This window comes from Bos taurus, chromosome 10 (genome assembly GCF_002263795.3).
Source record: "Bos taurus isolate L1 Dominette 01449 registration number 42190680 breed Hereford chromosome 10, ARS-UCD2.0, whole genome shotgun sequence".
Taxonomy (NCBI): Eukaryota; Metazoa; Chordata; class Mammalia; order Artiodactyla; family Bovidae; genus Bos; species Bos taurus.
In genome coordinates this window covers 88,351,990-88,372,905 of record NC_037337.1, presented here as the reverse complement: position 1 = coordinate 88,372,905, position 20,916 = coordinate 88,351,990, and the positions used below count along the sequence as shown (strand labels likewise).

Genomic DNA, 20,916 nt, shown 5'->3' with positions numbered 1-20,916 from the left:
GCCGGTGGGCGAGGTCAGAGGCGGATGCTGGTGACATCACAAAGGAAGCACCACTGTCATGATGGAACTCTGGCACGTGTCAGAGAGGGAGCACTTCCCTAACCAGAAATGAGCTAAACTGAACATTTCCAGGGCAGATCTGGAGGTCTGAAGCCTGCACAACCTCACCTCCATCCTATCTTAAGCCTAGCTGATGCCCTGTAGGATCACGTCATGAAAGACTACTTGGAAACTATATTATCAGTGGTGAGCATGATATAATATATGCTGAAGTAGAAATATAATGTGTACTTGAAACATACAATATTATAAACTAATGTTACCTCAATAAAAAAGTAATTAAATACTTGGGTACTCATTTGATATTTATTGAGGCTAGAGACCATCCCTGACTCCCACCCGAAGCGGATCCTCAAGGGGCAGAAATATGGGTTTCTTATAGGATTTCTTCTAGGCTGCGAAGTGAGGGTCCTGTCTCCATGGCCAGGCTCTTGAAAGCAGCTCTGTTGTCCTCTGGGAGTTGGCATCAGTTTCTGGTAATGAACACGTTCTTTGTTTTATAACCTGCATTAACTTTCTGAAATACAGTATACAATTAGAGAAGTATATATAAAATAGAAATGAGCACTGTAATGAATAATCATAAAGCAAACACTTATGTAACCATTACCCAAGTCAAGAAATAGAACATTATACCAGACATTTCTCTGTTCAGTTCAGTTCAGTTCAGTTCAGTCACTCAGTCGTGTCCGACTCTTTGTGACCCCACGAACCCCAGCACTTCAGGCCTCCCTGTCCATCACCAATTCCGGAGTCCACCCAAACCCATGTCCATTGAGTCGGTGATGCCATCCAACCATCTCATCCTCTGTCATCCCCTTCTCCTCCTGCCCTCAATCTTTCCCAGCATCAGGGTCTTTTCCAATGAGTCAGATGGCCAAAGTATTGGAGTTTCAGCTTCAGCATCAGTCCTTCCAACCAACACCCAGGGCTGATCTCCCTTAGAATGGACTGGTTGGATCTCCTTGCAGTTCAAGGGACTCTCAAGAGTCTTCTCCAACACCACAGTTCAAAAGCATCAATTCTTCGGTGCTCAGCTATTTTTATAGTCTGACTCACATCCATACATACCACAGGAAAAACCATAGTCTTGACTAGATGGACCTTTGTTGGCAAAGTAATGTCTCTGCTTTTGAATATACTGTCTAGGTTGGTCATAACTTTCCTTCCAAGGAGTAAGCGTCTTTTAATTTCATGGCTGCAATCACCATCTGCAGTGATTTTGGAGCCCAGAAAAATAAAGTCTGACCACTGTTTCCACTGTTTCCCCATCTATCTGCCATGAAGTGATGGGACCGGATGCCATGATCTTAGTTTTCTGAATATTGAGCTTTAAGCCAACTTTTTCCACTCTCCTCTTTCACTTTCATCAAGAGGCTTTTTAGTTCCTCTTCACTTTCTGCCATAAGGGTGGTGTCATCTGCATATCTGAGGTTATTGATGTTTCTCCCGGCAATCTGGATTCCAGCCTGTGCTTCTTCCAGCCCAGCGTTTCTCGTGATGTACTCTGCATATAAGTAGGGTGACAATATACAGCCTTGATGTACTCCTTTTCCTATTTGGAACCAGTCTGTTGTTCCATGTCCAGTTCTAACTGTTGCTTCCTGACCTGCATACAGATTTCTCAAGAGGCATTTCTCTGTATTGCTGTCCAATCACACCCCTTTCTCCTCCAACTGCCCTCCACCCAGAGATGCTGCTGCTAAGTCACTTCAGTCGTGTCCGACTCTATGCGACCCCATAGTGGGTTGCCATTTCTTTCTCCATCCACCCAGAGATAGGCTCCTCTTAACTTTAATGGTAACCTTCACTTCCTTTTCTTTATACTTTTACCACCTGATTATTAATCCCTAATCAATAGAGTTTGGTTGTGTTTCTTTTTAAAGTGGATATTAATGGAATTTATTCTATATATACTTAGAATCTATTATATATACACTTATATACTTATACTTCTTGTTGGGCTTTTATGCAACATTGTATTTTAAAAAATTTATTCAAAGCCTCCCTCAGAAATGTTGCCATGTAAAGACATTTAAAAAAATTTTTATTTATGTATTTATTTTATTTTTGGCTGCGCTGGATCTTCATTGCTGTGCACAGGCTTTCCTTGGAGCAGAGGGCAAGGGCTACTCTCTAGTTGCGGTGTGTGGGTTTCTCTTTGCAGCAGCTTCTCTCATTGCAGAGCACAGGCTGTACAGTGAGGGCTCAGTAGTTGGGGCTCACTGGCTTAGTTGTCCTGTGGCATCGTCCCAGTTCAGGGATCAAAACTGTGTCCTCTGCCTTGGCAGGCATATTCTTAGCCACTGGACCTCCAGGGAAGTCTAACATTGTATTTTAAATGTTCATTCAAGTTGTGGTGTGCAGCTGCTTATTCATTGTTATTGCTTCATGGTACTCCTTAGCTTGACTCTGCCGAAATTAATTTATCCCGTTTGGTGGAAATTTCTGTTTGTCAGCTTGTTTTCCAAAACCATTCCCCTGTGCCTGGTACACATGTGCTGGAGTTTCTGTAGACCAAAAGTAAAGTTGAGGGAATGATTGTCCACTTTGGGGGTGCATGTCTTCAGCTGTACTAATTAATGCTGTTTCCAAAGTAGGGTTGTATCAGTGTGTACATCTACCAGCAGGGGGCGAAGTTTCTGATGGTCTTCATCCTTCCTGATATATTTGACACTGATGGTCTTTGATGGTCTCCATCCTTCCTGATATATTTGACACTGATGGTCTTTGACAGTCTCCATCCTTCCTGATATTTGGCACTGATGGTCTTTGTGACTATCCTGGTAGGAGTTTTAGTAGTGTCTCATGTGGTTTCAATACACATTTCATGAATTATTGAGATGAGGTATATGATCACAAATGTGTTGACCATTTGGAGTTCCTTTTCTGGAGATGTTTGTTCAAATCTTTCAGCCATTTTTATTTTAAATTGAGCTGCCTTTCTAATTGATTTGAAAGGTATTATAAATAGCCTTGCAATTATCTGCTCCTGTTTTGGGTCTTGCCTTTTTGGTCTATGGTGTTCTCAAGTTAACCAGAGGTGTTTTTTTTTTTTAATTTAATTTTATTTTAAAACTTTACAATATTGTATTAGTTTTGCCAAACATCGAAATGAATCCACCACAGGTATACCTGTGTTCCCCATCCTGAACCCTCCTCCCTCCTCCCTCCCCTACCCTCCCCCTGGGTCGTCCCAGTGCACCAGCCCCAAGCATCCAGTATCGTGCATCGAACCTGGACTGGCGACTTGTTTCATACATGATATTATACATGTTTCAATGCCATTCTTCCAAATCTCCCCACCCTCTCCCTCTCCCACAGAGTCCATAAGACTGATCTATACATCAGTGTCTCTTTTGCTGTCTCGTACACAGGGTTATTGTTACCATCTTTCTAAATTCCATATATATGTGTTAGTATACTGTATTGGTGTTTTTCTTTCTGGCTTACTTCACTCTGTATAATAGGTTCCAGTTTCATCCATCTCATTAGAACTGATTCAAATGTATTCTTTTTAATGGCTGAGTAATACTCCATTGTGTATATGTACCATAACTTTCTTATCCATTCATCTGCTGATGGGCATCTAGGTTGCTTCCATGTGCTGGCTATTATAAACAGTGCTGCGATGAACATTGGGGTACAAGTGTCTCTTTCCCTTCTGGTTTCCTCAGTGTGTATGCCCAGCAGTGGGATTGCTGGATCATAAGGCAGTTCTATTTCCAGTTTTTTAAGGAATCTCCACATTGTTCTCCATAGTGGCTGTACTAGTTTACATTCTCACCAACAGTGTAAGAGAGTTCCCTTTTCTCCACACCCTCTCCAGCATTTATTGCTTGTAGACTTATGGATCGCAGCCATTCTGACTGGCATGAAATGGTACCTCATAGTGGTTTTGATTTGCATTTCTCTGATAATGAGTGATGTTGAGCATCTTTTCATGTGTTTGTTAGCCATTTGTATGTCTTCTTTGGAGAAATGTCTATTTAGTTTTTTGGCCCATTTTTCGATTGGGTCATTTTTTCTGGAGTTGAGCTGTAGAAGTTGCTTGTATATTTTTGAGATTAGTTGTTTGTCAGTTGCTTCATTTGCTATTATTTTCTCCCATTCTGAAGGCTGCCTTTTCACCTTGCTAATAGTTTCCTTTGTTGTGCAGAAGCTTTTAAGTTTAATTAGGTCCCATTTGTTTATTTTTGCTTTTATTTCCAATATTCTGGGAGGTGGGTCATAGAGGATCCTGCTGTGATGTATGTCGGAGAGTGTTTTGCCTATGTTCTCCTCTAGGAGTTTTATAGTTTCTGGTCTTACGTTTAGATCTTTAATCCATTTTGAGTTTATTTTTGTGTATGGTGTTAGAAAGTGTTCTAGTTTCATTCTTTTACAAGTGGTTGACCAGTTTTCCCAGCACCACTTGTTTAAAAGATTGTCTTTAATCTATTGTATATTCTTGCCTCCTTTGTCAAAGATAAGGTGTCCATATGTGCGTGGATTTATCTCTGGGCTTTCTATTTTGTTCCATTGATCAATATTTCTGTCTTTGTGCCAGTACCATACTGTCTTGATAACTATGGCTTTGTAATAGAGCCTGAAGTCAGGTAGGTTGATTCCTCTAGTTCCATTCTTCTTTCTCAAGATAGCTTTGGCTATTCGAGGTTTTTTGTATTTCCATACAAACTGTGAAATTATTTGTTCTAGCTCTGTGAAGAATACTGTTGGTAGCTTGATAGGGATTGCATTGAATCTATAAATTGCTTTGGGTAGTATACTCATTTTCAGTATATTGATTCTTCCAATCCATGAACATGGTATATTTCTCCATCTATTAGTGTCCTCTTTGATTTCTTTCACCAGTGTTTTATAGTTTTCTATATATAGGTCTTTAGTTTCTTTAGGTAGATATATTCCTATTTTATTCTTTCCATTGCGATGGTGAATGGAATTGTTTCCTTAATTTCTCTTTCTGTTTTCTCATTATTAGTGTATAGGAATGCAAGGGATTTCTGTGTGTTGATTTTATATCCTGCAACTTTACTATAATCATTGATTAGTTCTAGTAATTTTCTGGTGGAGTCTTTAGGGTTTTCTATGTAGAGGATCATGTCATCTGCAAACAGTGAGAGTTTTACTTCTTCTTTTCCAATTTGGATTCCTTTTATTTCTTTTTCTGCTCTGATTGCTGTGGCCAAAACTTCCAAAACTATGTTGAATAGTAATGGTGACAGTGGGCACCCTTGTCTTGTTCCTGACTTTAGAGGAAATGCTTTCAATTTTTCACCATTGAGGATAATGTTTGCTGTGGGTTTGTCATATATAGCTTTTATTATGTTGAGGTATGTTCATTCTATTCCTGCTTTCTGGAGAGTTCTTGTCATAAATGGATGTTGAATTTTGTCAAAGGCTTTCTCTGCATCTATTGAGATAACCATATGGTTTTTATTTTTCAGTTTGTTAATGTGGTGTATTACATTGATTGATTTGCGGATATTGAAGAATCCTTGCATCCCTGGGATAAAGCCCACTTGGTCATGGTGTATGATCTTTTTAATGTGTTGTTGGATTCTGATTGCTAGAATTTTGTTAAGGATTTTTGCATCTATGTTCATCTCAAGTTATCCAGAGTTTTAAATGTTAGTTTAGCAAAATTTATCTATCTCTTTGTATCATATTTAAGAAATGTTTCCTGATTCTTAGGACATAAAGACATTTTTCTGTACTATCTTCTAAAAACTTGAGAGTTCTTTTGCATCTTGCAGTTAAGTCTATGCCAACACTCATCAGTGACAATGGCTGAGGAGGTAACTCCAGAAGTCTGTCCCTCCCCAAAGGCAGTGAACAAACTTGCAAAAAACTATCAGAGTCAACTTTTTTGGAACTCTGGAAACTACCTGAAGGCTTGCAGCACCCAGGAAATGCTTCATCGAGCAAAAAACAGCTGAATCTCAGTAAGAAAGCTTTATGGTATTTTAAAAATACACCATTTTTTAGAGTAATTTTAGGTTCACAGCAAAATTGGGCAGAGATTTTATTTGCCCATGGTTCCACATATGCTCAGCCTCTTTATCATCAAAATGAACTCCCATTGACACATCATAGTCACACAAAATCCATAATTTATTTTAGGGTTCACTCTTGGTGTTGTACAACCCAAGGGTTTTGACAAATGCATGCTGACACTTAGCCCCATTATAATAGCCTCAGAGCAGTTCTATTGCCCTAGAAATCCTCTCTGCTCTGCCTATTCATCTCTCTCTCTCTTTCACTACTGGTTCTTTTACTGTGTCCATAATTTTGCCTCTTCCAGAATGTCATGTAGCCTTTTCAGATGCTTCTTTCATTTTCTTATTGTTCAGTTGCTACGTCATGTCCGCTTCTCTGCAACCCATGGACTGCAGTACACCAGGCTTCCCTGTCCTTCACTGTCTCCCAGGATTTGCTCAGACTCGCCGATTGAGTTGGTGATGCCATCCACACCCTTCTTTCAGTTAGAAATATGCATTTAAGTTTCCCACATGTCTCTTCGTGGCTTGAGAGCTCATTTCTTTTTAGTGCTGAATTCTATTCCATTGTTTGAATGTGCCTTAGCTTATTTATTCACTCAGCTACTGAAGGACATCTTGGCTATTTCTGAAGGACATCTTGGCAATTATCAATACCTGGCAAATATGACCATCCATGTGCAAGTTTTTGTGTGGACATAGGTTTTCAGTTCATTTGGGTAAACATTAAGTGGTCTAACTGCTGGGTCATTTGGTAATGGTATGTTTAGTTTGGTAAGAAACTGCCAAATTAACATCTAAAAAGGCTATACCATTTTTCATTTCCACCTCAATCAGTAAGGGTTCCTGGGGCTCCACGTCCTTGCCAGCATTTGATTTTGTCCGTGTTCTGGCTTTCAGTCATTCCAGTAGGTGTTTTCTGCTACCTCGTTGCTGTCATAATTTGCAGTTCTCTGGTGACATACACCATCGAACATCTTTTCACGTGCTTGTTACACCCTGTATATCTTTGCTAGGGAGCTGTCTGTTCAGGCTTTTTGCCCGTTTTTAAATCAGGTTACTAATTTTCTTCTGAGTTTTGAAAAAAATCTTTACATATTTTGGATAACAATCCTGTATCAGATATGCCTTTTGCAAATATTTTTCTCCATCTGTGGCTCATCTGTGTCTTTCACAGAGCAAATGTTTTTAATTTAATTAAGTCTGGTTTAACAATTCTCTCTTCTGTGAATCACACCCTTTTGTTGCGTGTCTATTGTATCCAAAAAGTCATCATGTCAAAGGTCATCTAGCTTTTCTCCTGTGCTGTCTTCTAGGAGTTTTATAGTTTTGAATTTTACATTTAGCTCTATGATGCTTTTCGAGTTAATTTTTTTGCAAAGGGTATAAACAAATTCTGACAGAGTTTGCCACTGGTAGATCTTTCCCATGACAAATGCTAAAGGGAGTCCTTAAGGCTGCCATGAAAAGATAATAGACGGTAATACGGTTCTGTATGAAGAAATAAAGAACACAGGAGGTAGCTGCACAGATCAATATAAAAGCTAGTATTAATGTATTCTGGGTTTGTAGTTCCTCTCTTTCCTGTATGATTTAAAAGATAACCACATAAAGCCAAAATTATAAATCTAGGCACACAATATATGAAGATGTAATTTGTGACAGTACAGCATTAAGGTGGGTGTAGAGCTATACAGGAACAAAGTTTTTGCATACTATTGAAGCTAAGTTGATATTAATCTGCACTGTGTGTGGTCTGCTAAGTCCCTTCAGTCCTGTCCAACTCTTTGTGACCCTGTGGATGGTAGCCTGCCATGCTCCTCTATCCATGGGGTTCTCCAGGCAAGAATACTGGTGTGGGTTGCTGTAGTGGGAATTTCTAATAATGTACTTTCACAGCCTTGAGAAATTTCTTAGAAATAGCACCTGGAAAAACAGCATACATATATCAAGAAACTGTGTTGATGATTATTTTTCATGTTTTTCTTAGAATAATAGCCTTGTTACAGACCCCAAGGCCAGACCCAGAAGAGAGTATGACTGGAATCATGAAAGCATGGACCTTGGAACACCGGGTCGGCGTTAGGTGTGAACACTGCCTACACACTTGCTGATTGTTCCCGAGACTATCCCAGAAGGGAATGGTCTGGGGTGAAAACAGGGAGATCGGGACTATGTCAATGTAGTGTCTTAGGAAAGACAGATCAAAGAAAGTTTTGTAGTCTGCAATTAGGAATAAAAACTGGCCTCAGAGTGGACTCGCACCTCAGTCCAGTAGAGGCTGTAGGTCCCCTGACCCATTGCACCAGTTTTCCTGTTCTGTTTTAATTCTCGTAGCTCGATCCCGGACCTTTAAGACAACAGGCTGCCATGCCCTCTTCCAGGGAATCTTCCCGACCCAGGGATCCAACCGAAGTCTCTTAAGTTTCCTGAATTGGCAGAGGGGTTCTTTACCTCTAGTGCCACCTGGGAAGCCCTTAGTCTGCACTAGATTATTGTAAATTAAGATGCTTCAAATTAAGATGTTAGCTGTAATCCTCAGGGCAATCATTAAGAAAATAACTCAAAAATAGACAACAAAAAGAAATAACAAGGAAAGTAAAAAAGTGAAAGTGTGAACGTTGCTCAGTTGTGTCTGACTCTTTGCGACCCCATGGACTATACAGTCCATGAAATTCTCCAGGCCAGAATACTAGACTTGGGTAGCTGTTCCCTTCTCCAGGGGACCTTCCCAACTCAGGGATAGAACCCAGGTCTCCCACATTACAGGAGGATTCTTTACTGTCTGAACCACCAGGGAAGCCCAAGTATATTAGCAAATAAACAAAATAAATATATATTTAACAGAAAAGAACAGTGCTGGATAAAATAAAGAACAAAAATAATATAAGACTTAAGAAAATAGCAAAATAGCAGAAGTCCTTCCTTTTCAGTAATTACTTTAAATATAAATGGATTCAACTCTCCTATTAAGAGGCAGAAACCAGCAGAATAAATTTTAAAAAGACATGATGCAAGTATAAACTGTCTGCAAGAGACTCACTTTAGATCCAAAGACACAAATAGGTTCAAAGTGAAAGATGGAAATAAACTGTCCATGCAAACAATAATCAAAGGGAGCTAGAGTGGCTGTATTATGTCAGAAAAATAAATTGTCAGAAAAAATAAACTCGAAGACCAAATTGTTACAAGAGACAAAAAATGGCATCATATAATGATAAAAGGGTCATTTCATCAAACAGATATAACAATTATAAGAGCTCCCCTGGTGGCTCAGTGGTAAAGAATCTGCCTGCCAATGCAGGAGATGTGGGTTTGATCTCTAGGTCAGGAAAATCCCCTGGAGAAGGAAATGGCAACCCACGCCAGTATTCTTTCCTGGGAAATCCCATGGACAGAGGAGCCTGGCGGGCTACAGTCCATGGGGTTATAAGAGGGTCCGACATGACTTAGGGACTAAGCAACAATAACATAACAATTATAAACATAATGGTAGCGACAGAGGCATCGAAACATATGAAGAAAAAACTGACAAGATTAAAGCGGTAAATAGACAATTTGACAATAAAAGTTGGATACTTCAGCACTGTTTTTAATAGTAGAACAACTCTACAGAAATCAGCAAAGATAAAAAAAATACTTGCATAACATTATAAAACAACTAGTCCTAGCAGACATCTGTAGAACACTCCACTCAACAACAGCTGCATACACATTCTTCTCAGTGCGTACTGAGAACCCAGTGTGTGTTGAACATTCTCCAGGACAGAATACAAGTTAAGCTATGAAAGAAATTGCAGGGCGTTTAAGTATATAAAATATCTTCTCTGACCACAAATGTCTTGTATTATGGTCTCTGATCATAATATACAAAATATTCTTCTCTGACCACAGTGGAATAAAATTAGAAACCAATAATAGAAAGAAATCTAGGAAACTCACAAAAATATGTAAAAATTAGCACATGTTTAAATAAACTTAAAAAATATTTGGTTCTCTGTGTTTAGGTTCAGTTTCTCAAGTTCCAGAACAAACCTGGTGATAACTTGACTCAGGTTGGATCAAACCTGTAGATAAGTTGGGTGATTTGACATTTTTAAATTATTGAAACTCCCAATCCAAGAATATGGTGTATCATACCAAGAGTATGATAAGGTTTTACCATTTTTCCTATAGAGGTCTTGTACATCTTTTTAAAAATTTATTTCCAAATTCTGGCATTTTTGTATTTAAATAATACATTAAAATGTTCTCATTTTCAAAATACTTGTTTTGCTATATAGGAATATAATTGATTTTTATATACTGACTTTTGTATTCATCACCTTTGTTAAACTATTTATTTTAATAATTCCTAGATTATTTTAGATTACATAAGTTTATCATCTGTACAATTTGTTTCTTCCTTTCCTATCTGTAATGAACTGAATTGTGCCCCCCTCCCAATTCATCTGTTGAAGCCCCAACCCTCAGTGTGATTAAATTTGAAGAAAGTGCCTTTAAGGAGGAGATCAAGGTAACTGATGTCATGAGGATGACCTTAATGTCATGAGGAACCTTAATCCACTAGGACTGATGTTCTTGCAAGAAGAGGAAGAGGGACTTCCCTTGTGGTCCAGTGGCTAAGACTCTGGGTTCCCACTGCAGGGGGCCCAGGTTCGGTCCCTGGTCAGGCAACTAGATCCCTCATGCTGAAGCTGGAGTTTGTGTGCTGCAACTAAAGATCCCGGTGCAGCCAAATAATTAAATAAATATTTCTTGTAAAGAAAGAAGAAGAGAACAGGAGCTCCTTCTCTCTATGCCCAGAGGAGAGCCCAGATGAGGACACAGCAAGAAGGTGACCATCTGCCAGGAAGGAGACACTCTTCACCAGAAAGCAACTCTGCTGGCCCCTTGATCTTGACCGTCTAGCCCCCAAAACTGCAAAAAACAAATTTCTGTTGTTTAAGCCACCCAGGCTGTGGTATTCTGTTATGGCAGTCCCAGCAGACTAATATAACACCCTTACACTTTTTCTTTCTTTCTTTCTTCTTTTTTCTTCCTTCCTCCCTCCCTCCTCCTCCTCTCTCTCTCTCCTTTCTGAGCTAAGATGTAAATATAAAATGTAATAGTATATTTGTCTGTTTCCAACCATAAGGGAAAACTTTTATTGCTTCACCACTAAGCATGATGTTTACTCTAATTTTAATAGATACCTTTATCAGATTCAAGAAGTATCCCTCTCTTCCTAGTTTATATCATGAATAGATGTTAAATGTTATTATCAGTCGCTTCACAGTAACTTTTTTTCTCTTTGACATGTTAGCGTGGCAACTTACATTGATTGCTGTGACTTCTTATAGATTTTATTTTAATTCTTTTTTCCCATGCAGATATCGTAAGCATTTATTTCTTTTAAAATAGTAAGCATATAGTTCACATCCTGTGATCAAGGATTCCACTGCTTCAAGTCGTTTGTTTCTGTCGGCTGTTCTTTCTGCTGGTTCTTACTCATACTGTCTCGTTTCCTTGTGTGCTTGGCTATGTTTTACTTAATTGTCTGCTATACAGATGGACGTTGCATTTAAAAAGTATTTGCTGAAATACTTTGAGGCCTAAGGTCATAGTGCTTTCCCCAGAGAGGATATTTATTTGCTTTTGCTTTTTAATACTGAGGGCTGCCATACTGGAAATACCTTAAGTCTTGTTAAAGTATGGAGGTTTTCTTGATCAAACGTGTGACAAGAACCTGGCTAAAAGATTACACAAAACTTTATTTCTAATTCATTGTTACACTGAGGACTTGTCCTTTTGGGTGCTAGCTTAAAGTTTTTGTTCATTCGCTCAGTCATATCCAGCTCTTTTCGACCCCATGGACTGCAGCATTCCAGGCTTCCTTGACCTTCACTTTCACCCAGAGTTTGCTCAAATTCATGTTCATTGAGTTGGTGATGCTATCTAACCATCTCATCCTCTGCCAGCTCCTCCTTTTGCCTTCAATCTTTCCCAGCATCAGGGTCTTTTCTAATGAGTTAGATGGCCAAAGTATTGGAGCTTCAGCTTTAGCCTTCCCAATGAATATTCAGTATTGATTTCCTTTAGGACGGATTTGTTTGATCTTGCTGTCCAAGGGACTCTCAAGAGTCTCCTCCAGGATCACAGTTTGAAAGCATCAATTCTTTGGTGCTCAGCCTTTTTTATGGTCCAGCTCTCATATCCATATATGACTACTGGAAAAACTGTAGCTTTGACTAGATGGACCTTTGTTGGCAAAATAGTATCTCTGCTTTTTATTATGCTATCTAGGTTTATCATAGCTTTTCTTCCAAGGAGCATTTTTAAATTTCATGGCTAGAGTCACCATCTGCAGTGATTTTGGAGCCCAAGAAAATAAAGTCTATCACTGTTTCCATTTTATCCCCATCTATTTGTCATGAAGTGATGGGACTGGATGTCATGATCTTAGTTTTTAGAATGTTGAGTTTTAAGCCAGATTTTTCACTCTCCTCTTTCACTTTCATCAAGAGGCTCTTTAGTTCCTCTTCGCTTTCTGCCATTAGGGTGGTGTCATCTGCATATCGGAGGTTATTGATATTTCTCCCAGCAATCTTGATTCCATCTTGTGCTTCATCCAGCCCAGCATTTTGCATGATGTACTCTACATATAAGTTAAATAGGCAGGGTGACAATATACAGCCTTGATGTACTCCTTTCCCAATTTGGAACCAGAGTAGATGTTTTTCTGGAACTCCCTTGCTTTCTCCATGATCCAATGAATGTTGACGATTTGATCTCTGGTTCCTGTGCCTCTTTGAAACCCAGCTTCTACATCTGGAAGTTCTCGGTTCATGTACTCCTGAAGGGTTTTGAGCATAACCTTGCTAGCATATGAAATGAATGCAATTGTACGGTAGTTTGAACATACTTTGCTTCAAGTATGGGAGTTTCAACTCACCATTTTGGGTGGCCTAGCAGCCAAAGCCACAGCCCAAGTTTGCATCTTTCTCTTCTAGTTTTCAGTGTCTATAGAGCTAAAGCATCTTCCTCACCTTCTTATCAGCTGTTCAATGTCTTTAATTTAGAATATGTAATTCATATACTTTTAAGGAAACCCTTTTATTGAGACATAATTCATATGCCATATAAATCACTCATTTAAATGTACAATTCAATGGTTTTCAGTATATTCACAGATTCGTGCAGTCATCACCAAGTCTAAATTTAGAACGCTTTGTCACCTCCAAAAGATACTTCATACCAATTAATTGTCACTTCTGTTTCCCTCCACCTTCCTCCCCCAGCCCTAGGAAAACACTCATCCACTTTCTGTTTTCACAGATGTGCCTATTCTGGACATTTCATAAAAATGGAATCGTCCAATATGTGGTCTCTTAAGACTGGCTTTTTTCACTTGATGTGATATTTTCATGGTTCATCCATGTAGTCCATTTCCTTTTAATGTAATTATTTCTATGGTTGGGTTTAAATCTACCATCTTGCTATTTTTTTCCCCATTCATCCCATATGTTCTTTGTTCTGTTTTTTGCCTTTTTTCTTGCCTGAGTATTTTTTAGGAGTTCATCTGTTGGCTTATTAGTTATTCCTTTCTCTTTTCTAGTGTTTGTTCTAAAGTTTACAATGTGCATCTTTAATTTCTACCTTTAAATAATGTTACCCTACATCACATGTTACACAAGAAACTTACAACATTGTGTTCCTTTTCTTCCTCTCCTGTCCTTAGTGCTTTTTTGGTCATGCATTCTACTTCTGTCCGTATTATAAGCTCCACAGTACATTGTTATTATTTTTGCTTAAGATTTTAATCTTTAACATAAATTTTTGAATGAGGAGAAAACATTTTACTTTCACCATTTTCCATATTTATTTATTTGTAGAGATTTGAGTTTCTACTTTTACCATTTTTCATATTTATTCTTTCTTTCTTTGTAGAGATTTGAGTTTCTACCTGATATCATTTCCCTCAAGCCTTCAATAGGTCTGCAGATGATGAGTTCCCTTAGCTGTATCCCTGGAAACAAATCTAGGTTGACAATTCTTTCTTTTTTCTGGTAAGATGTTAAAAATTTAGTTCCATAGTCTCCTGACTTGTATTATTTCTACTAAGTAATCAGAGATTATTCATATATTTTCCTTCCTGCATAAATATTTCTTTTTACCTTGGCTCCAGGAAAAGAAATTTTTTTATCATTGATCTCATTGATAATGATCATCACTGATAATGACATATCATTATCATATCATCGATTTTCAGCAGTTTAAATATGATGTACCTTGGTGTCATGCTCTTGTGCTTGGCAATGGTTCAGGTTCTTGGATGTGTGCATTTATATTATTCAAAAAATTTGAAAAACTTTCAGCCTTTATTTTTCAAATATGCACCCCCTCAATGATATGGAATAATTTTATATATTATTCCCATTGATATTGTCACAGGCTACTGAGACTCTATTCCTCTTTATGGTCTTTTTTCCTCTCTGGTTCTCCTGTAGCCCCTTTAGAAGTCATCCAGATCCTAATGGAGAACCTAAAAGTCCTTCTGCTGCTGCTGCTGCTGCTAAGTCGCTTCAGTCATGTCCAACTCTGTGAGACCCCATAGATGGCAGTCCAATAGGCTCCCCCGTCCCTGGGATTCTCCAGGCAAGAACACTGGAGTGGGTTGCCATTTCCTTCTCCAATGCATGAAAGTGAAAAGTGAAAGTGAAGTCGCTCAGTCGTGTCCGACTCTTCACGACACGAAGAGACCAGAACCAGCCGTGGTACTCTAACCAGCACAACCACCCATCCCCTCCTTTCAACAAGCAGATGAAGATGATCAGAGAGCAGTCAGTCCCAGGGGAGACCAGCTACATAATTTTCCAGGATATGTAACGAGTAGCTCCTTGTTCAAACATCATAAAGAATTTCAAGACAACCTGGCATTTGACCAAGTGTGGGGCCCTCCTGGGCACAGCAAATGTCCCCAGGCTAAGAGCAGGAATGCTTGGTTTTCCCTCCACTTTCTGGATGTGGAAGGAGGGTTGCTAGAGCTTATCCCCAGAGAGGCGGTGCCTGTGGGAGAGAGGTGGACACCCCATTCCTTAGTTGAGTGCCTGCCGACTGGTCAACCTATCCCGCCTTGGGGTGAGGTGGGGGTGGAAAAGAGAAGGAACAGAGACAGAGCCAGGCAGTGAAGGTGGCCTGCACACGCCCATTTGGCCAGTCAAGGACGCAGGGATTTCCTGTGGGTCAGTCCCTCCTAAGGAGGAAGAATTCCAGTGGGGGGCATCCAGGGGCAAGAACGGACAGGATATGTTCAAAACAGCCTAGCCAGATGACGCTTCTCCCCAGAGAACCCAATAGCTCACCCCACTTGAAAGACTTCACCCCCGGGAGACACTTGTCATCAGGAAGTGTTGGCCCAGAGAACAAAACCTGTGGTGCGAAGAGCTGACTCATTGGAAAAGACCCTGATGCGAAAGATTGAAGGCAGGAGAAGGGGATGACGGAGGATGAGATGGTTGGATGGCATCACCGACTCAATGGACATGAGTTTAGGTGAACTCTGGGAGTTGGTGATAGACAGGGAGGCCTGGCATGCTGCAGTCCATGGGGTGGCAAAGAGTCGGCCATGACTGAGCGACTGAACTGAACTGAACTGAACCCCCTTCCAGCTCTTCCACCCTCCATTTATACCCCAACCTCAAACTCAAGGGAGGTCAAGGCTTTCTGATGGGGGAGGGAAGGAGGAGAAGCCCCCTCTCCACTCCTAGCATTGCTTGGCACTAGGGGAGGATCACCCTATATTTGCATTTGATGTTTAGCTTTTAAATTGGATTAAACTAAACTGGATTTTTAATCATTTAAAAACACTAGGGAATTTGATCAGAAAACTTGAAGTCTGCCAGGAATATTTTTCGAGAGAAGAAGACCTTTGACAAAGCGTGGGTGAAGGCGGTGATAAGAAACAAAGCAACAACATGTCGCGTTTGATCCTGTCACGTTCAGACTTCCCCACAAACCAGGTCCACATGAATAGGAATAGGTCTGAAGGGTGTACAGCTGGGTATCAGGTAACAGTTGGGCTTGGGGATTTTGTACAAAGACAAGCAGTGATCTTTAACAAGGGAGGCATTCTGTCCTCCACCCAGGCTGCCTTCCGAGTCTCCAGCCCGTCCACTCATCCAGTCCCCATTTATAAGCAGCCTTGCCCCATGGTGGGGGGAGGAGGTGGGATGTTGTGGGGCAGCCCTCAGCCAGCTCTGGGGGAGGGGGGATGAACTCCATCCTCAGCCTCCCCACCCCACAGCTGTATAAGCCCCTCAGGACACAGAGACCCAGCCTCATTCATCTCTGTCTCCCACAGCACCGGGACAAGCCTCATGAAAGTCTGAAACATCGGAACACCACCTCAGAGCCAGGAAAGCGCCCATCACCAGGGAGGGGCCAGGCGGGCACGATTCGCAGGGGGCTGGGCCAGGGGACGGGAGGATGGACATGGGCACACAGGATGAGCAACTTGGCCGCGGAACGGTCCATCACTCTGGGCCTTTCAGGATGACTGGTCACCCGAGGGCAGGATCGGGGTTGGATGGAGCGGGGAGGGCGGCTTGGTGGAAATGCAGTGAGGACAGAGAGCGGGGGCTGAAATGGCAGCGGAGGGCGGGGCTGACACAGCTGCCTTTCCTGTGTTCCTGTGGCTTCTCCACCTTGTGGGGGAACAAAGCCTCTCTCTGCTGGGAGGGTGTGTGTGTGTGTGTGTGAGAGAGAGAGAGAGAGAGAGCTTCCTCTCTCTCCCCCCTCTCTCTCTCTCCCTCCAGAAGGCCTGCCCCCTCCTTCGAAGCTCCAGTGGCCATGACTCAGCAGGAAAGCCAGACCTGCTCCAGCTCAGCTGCTGAGTGCCCCCATCACCACCCCCCCCACACACACACCGCCAGCTCCCTGCCGGGCTTCCCTTCCTCGGCACCCACATGGAGGATCAGAGGCAAGGATCTCTCTGACCCCATCAGAAAGACAGGGGGCAAGAACCCAGAGCAGGGAGCGGGGTGGACTGAAGGCACAGCCTCCCTTGCTGAGAGGAGGGATGATGTTCCCTGGGCTCGGAGAACCTGGAGACAGGGCAGAGCCAGGGTCCCTGGCAATCAGGGACCAGGGGGTGGTGAGGCCGTGGTGGGTGGAAGCAGCCAGCACCGCCCACAGCTCTCTGTCTCAAAGTGACCACCAGACCGCAGATCAGGTATGTGGCTTCCTGCCAACATTATCAGCGAGGTCCTGGTTTCTCTCCCCACTCTTGTCCCTGGAAAGCTGGTGAGGACGGCCTGCGCTGTGAACATTCTCTTGCCCCCCAAAGTCGCCTCCACGATCAGGCAGCTGCTAAAAGTTCCGCCATCAGACTCCTACCTAGCATGGGTAGTTTGTGAAGGTGTCACAGGCTTTAAAGAGCTGGTTCCCCTTGCAGGTGCCACCTACCAGCTGGGTGGTCGGGACCAACTCCCTGGCAGCCCTCGGGCTCTGTGCCTTGATCTAGCAAGTGGGAATGAGGAGCCTATGGGGCAGGGCTGGGATGAGGGTGCAGGAAAGACGATATTAACATCCGAGCCCTCATTCACACCCTGGGGTGCCTGAAGCCCCTTCCTGCAGAACCGGGAATGAGCAGGCAAAGGGGTGTTTTAAAAGGAGGCAGAGGGGCTTCCCTGGTGGCTCTGTGGTAAAGAACCTGCCTGCCAGTGCCCGAGACACAGGTTCGATCCCTGGTCAGGGAGGATCCCACATGGCTCAGAGCAACTAAGCCTGTGCACCACAACTATTGAGTCTGTGCACTCGAGCCTAAAACCACAACTGCTGGGTCCACACGCAGCAGTTCCTGAAGCCGGCCTGCCTGAGAGCACATGCTCTGCATCAAGAGAAGCCACCGCAGTGAGAAGCCAGTGCACTGCAGCTACAGAAAAGCCCGCACAGCAATGAAGACCCAGAACAGCTCAAGATAAAAATAAATTAATTAAAATTATTAAAAAAAAAAAAAAAAAAAGCAGAGGAGAGAAAAAGATGAGACTGAGTGGTCTTGGCCTCAAGAGATGTCTCCTAGGCAGGAAAGATAAGGCGGTGGGGGTCAGGAAGAAACACTTGGCAGAATCCTACAAGCCTCTTTGCCCAACTTCCCAGGGCAACCACCGTCACCTCTACTGTGTGGCAGCTGATGTCACAGGGCCTCCCCGCTCATGGCTGCCCTCATGTCACTTCAGCCAGACTCCACTCTAGAAAGGGAGGGGAGAGTAGTGTTGGGCACATTGTGGGTGGGAAAGAAGATGCCGTAGCTGGACCAGCAGGACAGGATGATGGGCAGCTGAGAGCATGAGGGTAGTGGGTGCACAGTACTGACTGTTGCCAATGGTGATCATTACAACAGAACACAAGTGTCATTTACATGCAGGGAGGAAAGAGCAGGAAGTTCAGGGCTGGCAAAGCCCTTCACGACATCGGGACCCAGGTTCCTTGTGTATCATTTCCTCACCATTCTCGGTATGCATCTCGTGGTCCAAAATGGTTGTTCAAGTGCCAGCCATCAAGCCAACATTCCACCAGTAGGAGGTATGAAAGAAGGCTGAGCAAGGACATACCCTCTCTACCGAAGGGCACTCCTTGGAAGTTATTTTCATGATTATTTCATTTATCTCCCATCGGTTAGAACTTAGTCACATGACATATGTAGGTGCTGTCTTTGAGTAATTCTTGTTCTGTGGTCTTATGGTTATTGGTAATTTCCCTGGTTAATTTATACTGAGGAGCTTTCTAGGTAGAGATACCCACCCTGTAGGCAGGGGATGGTACCTCGCAGGCAGAATATGGTAGAGAATTCTCATGGCTCCTCAATAAACGTTTTCCTTTTCTTCCCCAGCAATTGGATGCCCCTACAGTAAAGACTAATTTCTTTGCACCTACATATGGTCATGTGACTAAGTTCTAACCAATAGGAGATAAATGGAATAATCATGGATAACTTCCAAGGAGTGTCCTTCTGTAGAGAGGATAGGTCCTTGCTCAGCCTTCTTTCATACCTCCTACTGGTGGAATGTTGGCTTGACGGCTGGCACTTGAACAACCATTTTGGACCATGAGATGCATACCGAGAATGGTGAGGAAATGATATACAAGGAGCCTGGTCCTGATGTCATGAAGGGCTTTCCCAGCCCTGAACTTCCACCTCTACCGTGAGGATGACAAGTACACCTGAGGGACGACGGAACAGGGCACTGGAAAGGGCTTGGTCTTTCCTGACACTGCAGAGTGCCTATATTAACCGTGGAAGGCCTGCCTCTAGGCTTAATATACCCGAGCGGGCAATACACGTCTATCTCAATTAAGCCAATTCTACTTAGAGTTTCTTGTCCCTTCTCAGCCAAATTCTAAGGGAAATTCAGTGAATTTGTTCTCTGTCTTTTGCTACTATGAGATGGGCAGGGAAGATGCCAGCTAAGCCTCTCTTGGTCTGGACCTTGGAGGATATTTAGTGATGTGGGCCTAAGATACTGTCCAATCAAGAAGTGGCCTAGGAGTCACAAAGGAAGGGACTGGGCAAGGCCTTTTTCTCCTCAGAGTCCCAGCAGACAGGCACCTAGATTTTAGCCCAGGGAAATGCAAAACAGACTTCTGACCTCCAGAACTGGACAGTGAGTGGACACTTACACACATCACAGCAGGAAATGATCCCTTCATGGAATCACCCAGCTATCATAGGAAGAGAACATGGAGAGACACAGATCTGAAATCCACCTGACAGCCAGCAGAAGAGAGATGGAGCCCCAGCTTCCAGAAAGATTAATTTCCATTCCCGATATTAACAGTTTTTGAGTTGAACTCGCCCCTGCCACATTTAAACAAGACTGTTCTTCATTTAATGAATTTCAATAGAGGAACAATAGTAAACCTAGAAGAAAGAGTATAATTGAAAAATATTCTGGCTTTAATTATTTCCTGTAAAAAGATAATCCCTTCTCTTTCAAACACCTTGATGGGGAGGGAGTTGGGAGGGAGGGTCAGGATGGGGAACACATGTACACCCATGGCTGATTCATGTGAATGTATGGCAAAAACCACCACAATACTGTAAAGTAATCAGCCTCCAATTAAAACAAACAAACAAACAAACAAAAATTTTAAAAAAAGAAACAAGGAAGGATTCTCCCTTAGAGATTTGGAGGGAGCATGGCCATGCAGATGCCTTGATTTTGAACTTCTGGCACCCAAAACTGTAAAAGCACAAATTTCTGTTGTTTTAAGATACCAGGTTTGTGCCGCATTCACAGAAAAATAAAACAGTGACGTTCTGAAATTTAAAAAAAAAACACCTTATATAACAACACACAGAAGTGTTTTAAAAACTGTGATGAGATCTCAAGACTCAGAAACAAGATGGTGATTTTGCTAACTTTATTGCCCCCTCGGGACTGTGAGAAACTGAGAGGTAGAGATCACCGTAGCCCCTACACACAGAAGATCCTCAGTGAGTGTTTACTGGCAGACTGACTTCTGTTTGGAGCAGAGACTGAAGCACCCCTGGGGATGGAACAGTGGTGGAGACCAGGAGAAAAATGTGTTGGGGGAAGATGACTCTGGGGGGAGGGGCAATGATAAAATAGGAGTCAGTGTGGTCTGGGGCACACCCCTGCCCAAATAGTGTAATCCTCCTGGGGTCAGCTGGGAAAACCCTGTGTATTATTAAGACAGGATATTCCTAGGAAGGGTGTTTTACAGCTACCAATGGAGCGGTCATGTTCAGGGTAGCATCTGTTCCTCACAATCTCAAGAGCACGGATGATGACTGCACTCTTTCCAGAAGAGAAAGGTAGGTCCCAAGACTGCAGAGTCACTTGCCCAAGACCAC

At 42.3% G+C, this 20,916-nt stretch overlaps 1 long non-coding RNA gene across 1 annotated transcript; it reads left to right on the top strand.

Moving 5' to 3' along the window:
• The first annotated feature begins 19 nt into the window (after positions 1–19).
• LOC132346425 (uncharacterized) lies at positions 20–17,227 on the top strand. The gene is made up of 3 exons (XR_009496256.1): positions 20–246; positions 15,912–16,108; positions 16,402–17,227. It is a non-coding gene; the product is annotated as an uncharacterized lncRNA (long non-coding RNA).
• Positions 17,228–20,916: the final 3,689 nt, after the last annotated feature.